An 8,802-nucleotide genomic window follows, 5' to 3' on the forward strand; every position below is an offset into this window, starting at 1 on the left:
ATTTGACTTTCCCCTCAATGATTAATAAGAGTTCACCTTCTCAAAATAACTGTTATAGAAAAGGCTGTAGAAAAGTGGCTGAACATATACTGATCACAGACTGAACCTTCTAAATTTAACAATGGAGTCAGTCCTTATTTTCAGCTTATTTAACCGTGATCCTCCCATTTGATTGAAAAAGGGAGAGATGAAGAGGGAGAAAGACGTGAAACTTTCCTTGTTCCTCTTCAACACAGAAGTGAGTATAACAGAATAGCTCATCCAAGTCAGAGAGGAGACAAGAAAATTATGTTAGAATTAGATCACTCCGCACCAGGAAGCTTTTATTTCCTTCTATATTTTGGAAAAAGTTTTATTGAGGTATAATTAACACACTATAAAATTCAGCTTAAGTGTGCAGTTCAGGAAATGTTAGTGATTTCATACAGTCACACAACCATAACCACAGTTTTGTTTTAAAACACTTCCGTTGTCCAAAGCAGGGGCCCCAATCAGACCCTGGCCTGTTAGGAGCTGGGCTGCACAATTACCACCTGAGCTCTGCCTCCTGTCAGACGAGCAAGGGCATTAGATTCTTATAGAAGCGTGAACCCTGTTGTGAACTGCACATGCGAGGGTTCTAGGCTGCACGCTCCTTATGAGAATCAGGTGAATGCCTGATGATCTGAGATGAAACAGTTTCTTCCCGAACCGCCGCCCTTCCACTGCTGCCCCCAACCATGGAAAAATTGTCTTCCATAAAACCGGTCCCTGATGTCAAAAAGATGGGAACCACTGGTCCAAAGTATTTCCCCACATAACCAATTACAGTCAACTCCCCATCCCACCCCATTCCCAGGAAACCACTAATCTGTATTCTGCATCTATAACTTTGCCTTTTCTAGAAATTTCATGTAAATATAATCATATAAATATGTATCATTTGTTTCTGACTTTTTTCACTCAGCATAAAATTATTAAAGATCATCTATGTTTCTTCATTTATCAGTAATTGATTCCTTTTAATTGCTGAGTAGTGTGTCATTATATGAAAATGTCACAATTTGTTTAGCCATTCACCAGTTGATGTTCATTTAGATTTTTCTAGTTTATGTTAAATAAGAATGAAGGTGCTAAGACACATACATACATGTCTTTATGTGGATATATGTTTTCATTCCTTTAGGGTAACTACCTAAGAGTGAAATTTTTGGGTCCTATGGTATGCGTATGTTTAACATCATAATAAATGGCCATGTTCTTTTTCAAAGTTGTGTACCATTTTAATTTCCCACTGACAGTGTATAAATGTCTCAGTTTCTCTGTATCTTCAAAAATATTATCTTTTTTTATGACAGCAATTCCATTGGGTATGTTGTATTATCTCATAGTGGTTTAATTTGTAGTTCCCTATTGGATAATATGTTAAGAATCTTACAATTTTTTCTCATTCACATATCATCTTTGGTGTCTATTCATAGCCTTTACCAATTTTTAAAATTGAGTGGTCTTTTTGTTTAAGTTGCAAAATTTTTCATATATTCCGAATACAAGTACTTAACAGATACATGATTTAGAAATATTTCCTATCAGTCTGTGGCTTGTTTTTTCACTTTATTAATGACCATCTTTGGAGATAAATGTTTTACATTTTGATGAACTCCAAGGTATATATTTCTTTCCTCTTACGAACCATGGGGCAGAGAGTTCGATCAAGTAGATAGTGTTGTTCAAATCTATATTCTTATTTCTTTTCTGTTTAGTGATTGAACAGAAAATAGTTTAGTCTTAGTTATTACTGAGAAGCGAACATTAAAATCTTCAAGTATAGCTGTTTAATTATTTGGTTTTTACATTACATAAGTTTTTATGTATTTTAGGGCACTGTTATAATGCAATGTACATTTATGATTATTGTATCTTCTTCGTGTATTGACACTTTTATTTTTTGAGATGGAGTCTTGCTCTGTCGCCCAGTCTGGAGTGCAGTGGTACAATCTCGACTCACTGTAACCTCCACCTTCCAGGTTCAAGCGATTCTTCTGCCTCAGCCTCCCAAGTAACTGGGACTACAGGCATGTACCACCATGCCCAGCTAGTTTTTGTATTTTTAGCAGATACAGGATTTCACCATATTGGCCAGGCTGGTCTCCAACTCCTGACCTTGTGATCCGCCCATGTCGGCCTCCCAAACTGCTGGGATTATAGGCATGAGCCCCGTGTCCAACCTGTATTGACACTTTTATCTTTACAAAGCATCCATCTTTCTCTCCAATATTATTTCTGTATAAAGTTTATTTTATCTGATATTAGCATGGCCACTTCAGCTCTCTTACAATCATTGTTTGTATAGTATAGCTTTCACTTTCAACTTAATTGTATATGAAACTATACTGTTTTGTAGAGAGCAAAATAGCTGAATCTGGCTTTTTAGTTCAATATAGCAATTTCTGACATTCGATTCTTTATTTAGCTCTTGTTTTGAAGTTTTCACTAAATATAGCATTCCAGATTGACCTTTTTTATTCTTTCAATACTTTCAAAACTGTCACTTCATTGTTCTTTCAGGTAGCAATTTCTGATGTGAAGTCTGATGCAATTCTGTTCTCTTTCTTTGTGTTGTATCACTTTTACTTTGGCAGGCTTTATAATTTTCTGTCCTTTGCTTTGGCAGTTTGAATATTATGTGCCTAAACAGGTGTCTTTATTGTGTGGTGTGTGTGTGTGTGTGATCAAATTTATTCTGCTACACATGTTCAATTTGTTGCATGCAGTTTGATGTCTTTCATTATTTGGGGGAGATTCTTAGTCACTGTCTTTTCAAGGAATTGTTCTTCTCTAACATTCATTTTCCCTCTTCTGTCTCCTCACCCACCTCTTTGGCTTAAACCTTTTGCTGCATTCAAGAAATTTCTAGATGAGAAGTAGAGTTTTGTGCCCTTCCTGTAGCAGCACATGATCCTTTCTCATTGGCTTCAATAACAAGGGAAACTTTCTCTAGTCTCCTTCCCCAATGTCAGTCTTTCCCATGGGCACCTGGCAGAGGTCATGGAAAAGAGTCTGCGAGTGTGTACAAAATCTCATTTTTTGTCTGGGTCTTCCCAGATTTCTACACGGTCACTCTGTCCCACACTCAGCTTTTAGAAATGTGTTAACAGTTTAGTTGATTTCTTCTTAGCCACTGTACGGCAGCCAGCACAGTTCTTTCTATACTCTGCCAAAGGTGAAACCATCTGTACATCCCCTCACTTCTTACAGGGGTCTATACCTCCTTGAATTTTAGTCTATTAAGTTTCCCTGTCATTCAGATCTCTGAAAGGTTAAAATATATATATATATATATATATATGCTTTGTGGTTTATCTAGCTTTTTTTCATTGTTGGGGGTAGGTGTGGACTTCTCTCCAACTTTACTATATCCTAGGAAGGCACAGAACTCCAAACATCTGCTTTTAGTGGAGGCTGCCCATCAGAAGACCCTGCCCTCTGGGGCAAGACCAATCAGAAAAGATGGAGGGTAGGCACCCTAAATAAAAACAGTGTAAGATGTGAGACCAGGATGTGTTGTCAGCTATGTTTCTTGGTGAATGAAAAAAAACTAAATATATGAAATAAAGCTGATATGAAGACAGAAATAATGATGCTGGGAGAGTGGGCTGTAGTTCAGGACTGGGATTAATTTGCCTCTGGTGCTCACTGGTCAAATTATCATCTTTCTTAAAATTCTTAAATAGTTCGTCATCGCACAAGACTAAGTTTATCTCTTTTCACGGCATACAAGAGCATTGTTATTTGACCTTGACCTACCTCTCTATGCTCATTTTCTTTTTGTGCATCTCAATGTGCATTTTATCAAACAGGCTGTATTGGATTATTCTGGTAGCCTCCTAACTGTATCTTTTGCTTTTGCCTTTCCTTTTCTGTTGTATATTCTCATTACAGAATCTGTGAAGGTATTTTTCTATCCTAAACTAAATCACATCACTGCAAGTGTACAATAGTTTCCCATTTTTTTCCCATTTTGGCAGATTTTTTTCATTCTTACCTTATTAATTCCACTTCTATGATACTGTTTTTGTTTTCTTTTTAATGTATCAAAACTCATTTTTGCCTCAGAAACTTTGCACTTACTGTTCTCCCTGAAACACCTCCCACCATCACCACCACACAACATACACATCATAGCTGTTTGACACACTTCTTCCCTTTCTTCAGTTATCTCCTCAAACATCCCTTTATCAGTTATACTTACTTCAAATGCACTGCTTCAAAATACTATCATTTTTTGTTCTTCCACCCACAGTACTCTCTCTCTCTTTCATGTTCTTTTTTTTTCCATAGCACTTCCAATCTGACATACTATTTGTTTATTTTTATTTATTTTTTCACTAAAGATAGGTTTTCACCATGTTGGCCAGGCTTGTCTCAAGCTCTTGACTTCAAATGATCCACCTGCCTCAGCCCAAAGTGCTAATCTGACATGCTATTACATTAGTTTGTTTATTATGTTCCTCCCCAACTATATAATAAGTTTGAAGAAGATAGGAATTTTTTTGGTGATATCATTCATGTTTTATCTCCAAAAACTAAAAAAGTTCCTAGTTCATAATATACATACAATAAATATTTACAACTCTATTCTTTGCAAATTAACATGTATAATTCCTTCTAACTAAAATGCTTTCTCATTGTTCCTTGGACAACTTGGAATTTATATTTCATAACCCAGATTAACCATGTTCTCTTCCTTGCAGCATAAATTGCCCTCTTTAAAATACTTTATTATTCTATATTTTGTGCAGCTACAGTATCATGCACATACTTCATTATAACTATTCACTATCGTGATTAGTTACACAAATATCTTCGCAGAAATAGTGTCTTCTTTGTATTTTCTAACAACTCAGCACTGGGACTTAGTAATTGTTTATTGAATTTAGTGAGTGAACTGAATTCATTATTTTTTTTTTTTTTCCAAATGAGCTTTCACCAGAACCAAGATACCTTTCAGTCAAACTAATAAGAACCTTGAAGTCCTTCTCAATTCCCACCCCAAATTCTGTTTGGTAGCTGTCTCGTTGATGACTCTCTCTATGTCAATGCTTCACAGATATGTCAGTTTTGGTGCACACTTTTCTAAGTTGTATGCAAAAACTGGTAACTGAATTATAGTCAAATCACACTTAATAGTGAAGGCTTTCTTCAGAAAGAGGTACTATAAATTATTAGGGCTTGTCAACACCTGACTGTTGCTGTATTTTCTGATTAACTCACATTTATGTCACCCATTTTTAAGCTCTGCTTCAGATAATTTAAAAATGCTTATTATGCCTTTCCCACTCTTAGCTGTCTTTAGGTAAATGCCTATGCAGCAGTTATTAAACAGTTTAAAATGAAAACAATCTATATCAAAAATTAATATTTTACTCATGTGACTTAGTTCAGGCCAATATGATATGAGTGGAAGTGTCATGTACATACCATTAAAGGCAAAGACCTTTACACTATACTCTCTTCTCCCTTCCTACTCACTAGAACTAAAAGTCTGGAGGAAATAAGGAAGCATTATGATAAAGATACCAGAGTGACTTACCAGCTTGGGTCAATGGACGACTTTTTGCAAAAGAGCTGCCTATCTACCTTAGGCTATTATATAGGAGAGAAAAATAAACTTCAATCTTGTTTGAACCAATACATTAGTGTTTGGTTGTTGTTACAGCAACTTGGTCTATATACTAACGTACATGAAGAGATAGTCAAAGGGTTCGCTGGCTTCATACTGTTCTTAAAATGAAGGCTAAAGTTTTTCACATGGCCTCCAAGGTCCTGTGTGAAAAGGTTTCTGCCTGACTTTTCAAGCCTTATCTTGAGCTACTTTTCTCGTTGTCCACCCTGTTCTAGTAGTTAAAAGCCTTTTACCAGTAACTGGCACATCACAATCTTTTCACACGTTTTTCTTTTCTTGGAAGGTTCTTTCTTCCACCCAAGAATTGTTTTCCCTGTGTATTCCTACTTATCATTTGTATCTTACTTAGCTTAAACTTAATGTCCATATGGAAATGTTCCATGATGCCCACCCTAATATAGATCAGATTCCTTTGTTATATACTTTAACAACAACTACCTCCTGTTCTTTCAAACTCTTATCTCTGTAATTTTGCAATTTTGTGACCATTCAAATAATGATCTTCCATTGGTTGTAAGCTATAGGACAGCGAAGAACATGCTTGCTTTAGCTCATCACTGTAACACCAGACATAGTGTTCTATGTTCATAGCTTCTAACAGGTATGTAGTAAATAAGTTGAAGGAATGAACAAGATCGTATTAATGATTCCTTTCTGCTCATAATCTTTACTGCTGCTAATTCATTACACATGGTTTCCATCATCCCTCACACTGCTGTCCATCCCCTGGTCACTGACCAATACTATTTCCTTATTAAAAATACACAATGTTAATAATACATATCAAATTGGATTTTGATACGCTATCAGTGGTAATAATCCAGGAGGCTAGAAATTACCTTTTCAAAATGAATATGCAAAATATAAGTTTCAAAACAAACATAGGAAAGCCACTGGGGGGAAAATCTACCCAGTTGTCATGTATTTGTTGCAAAACAGTGTAAGATAAACTTGTAAGAAATTAACCTCTCTCATGTTTGTGTGGGTAAAGATTTTGTTAGTCCTAGTGTTATAATTTTACTCAGGCTAAACAGTATGCCAATTATTAGTTTACTCAAATTTTTCAAATTCATTTTCTTTTGGAAAATCTATTTAAAAGTTAAGAACCACCAGCCTCAGCATGCATTGACATTGCTGTCTTTTAGAAACCTAGTAATTACACTATATAATGTATCTAGTCTCTTTTAGAACTTTGTTAGATATTATTCTTATATAAATAGAAAAAAGCAATTGAAATCACACCTACATAATTAAGAACGCCTATCTATTAAAAAAATCAGTTTCTTTCACATACATTTATTTTCTCAAGCATCAATACTCTTCAGTGTTTCTCTTTTGAAAATATTTTTAAAACATTAGTTTGGGTATATTATATTTTGTTAACTGATAAATCAACCAGCTCTATAGGGCATAGAAAATAGCAGAGGCATGCAATTTGTAAGCACAGTTTCCTTTCAATATTCCCTCTGTTGTTAGAAATATATGTACCAACAATTCTTTACTTAAATGTAAAGTGTTTTATTTGTTTCTCGTCCACTGAGAATTGAAATAAAATTGGTTTACCACAGGTAATTGACATTTGAAGAATAAATCAGGAGAAATTTTCTAAGATCTCATTTGTATCTCCGAAGGTGTACCTTCTGGGACTTCAATAGAACAGTAAATGTTTGAGTTTGGCCTCAGAGAAATTTGCCTGTGGCTTGTATAAGAAGAAGGAAATACAAGCAGTCGTAGTCCTTTATAAAATTGTAGGATACATGTGCCTTCTTACACACATTTGTTTGTATTTGTGTGTCTAATAATTGGATTTATTGCAAAAGTCATTGAAATTTTTAAAAACTACCTCTTCTTTTCAGTAATAGTAGACATCAGCTGTCTTTCACATACATTTATTTTCTCAAGCATCAATACTCTTCAGTGTTTCTCTTTTGAAAATATTTTTAAAACATTAGTTTTAAAAATTGCTCTGCAAATTTTGCAACATTGCTCTGCAAAGCTTTATTTTAAACTTCTTACCTTCCAGGACTAGGGGTGTGTATATATTATGTGTCTAAAAAAAAAATTGGTCTAATATTTACGTAAAGTGAATAACCCCATCGTTAATGAATAAATTACTATTCATTTTCTTTTTAAGGATATCATAAATTAAATTAGCTATCTTGATTATAAATTTTATTAAGCAAAAATTGTCTTTGGTAGAAAATGCAAGATTTCTTTTTTTATTATTGTACTTTAAGTTCTAGGGAACATGTGCACAATGTGTAGGTTTGTTACATATGTATACATGTGCCATGTTAGTGTGCTGCACCCGTTAACTCATCATTTACATTAGATATATCTCCTAATGCTATCCCTCCCCTCTCCCCCACCAGAAAATGCAAGATTTCTACAATCATCACATATACACAATATCTAAGAATTAAAATATACTAAGATACTGTATTATATAAAATAATCCCAACAAATTTGAAAACATAGATGAAGTAGATACGTTATTAGAAAAGTAAAATATTGACAAGAAAGCTAGAAAACCTGAATAATATTATAATTTAATAATTAGATATCAAGTTAGTAGTTAAAATTTCCATTTCCCGTATCTTCCCCTAAGGTGTATATCTTATAGGCACACACACACACACACACACACACCACACACATATACACAAGTCTAAACATACATACATTTAATAGAGATTTCCTTATTTTCACATAGCCAACAGAAAAAAGAAGAAACACTCTCCTCCCATTTTATGATGCTTCCATTCCTTGGATAGTCCAATCAGACAAGGATAATACAAGCTAAAAAAAAAAAAAAAGCTACAAGCCTATAACATTCATGAATATAGGTGCAAGATTCCTAGACAAAACACTACCAAATTGAATTGAACAATGTACAAGTAAGATAATTGGCCAATTTAGGTTCAGTTAAAAAATGGAGGCTGGGCGCAGTGGCTCACATCAATAATCCCAGGACTTTGGGAGGCTGAGGTGGGTGCATTACTTGAGGTCAGGAGTTCAAGACCAGCCTGGCCAACATGGTGAAACCTTATCTCTATTAAAAGTACAAAAATTAGCTGAGCGTGCTGATGCATGCCTGTAATCCCAACAACTTGGGAGGCTGAGGCAGGGGAATTGCT

This window comes from Piliocolobus tephrosceles, chromosome 8 (assembly GCF_002776525.5).
Source record: "Piliocolobus tephrosceles isolate RC106 chromosome 8, ASM277652v3, whole genome shotgun sequence".
NCBI lineage: Eukaryota > Metazoa > Chordata > Mammalia > Primates > Cercopithecidae > Piliocolobus > Piliocolobus tephrosceles.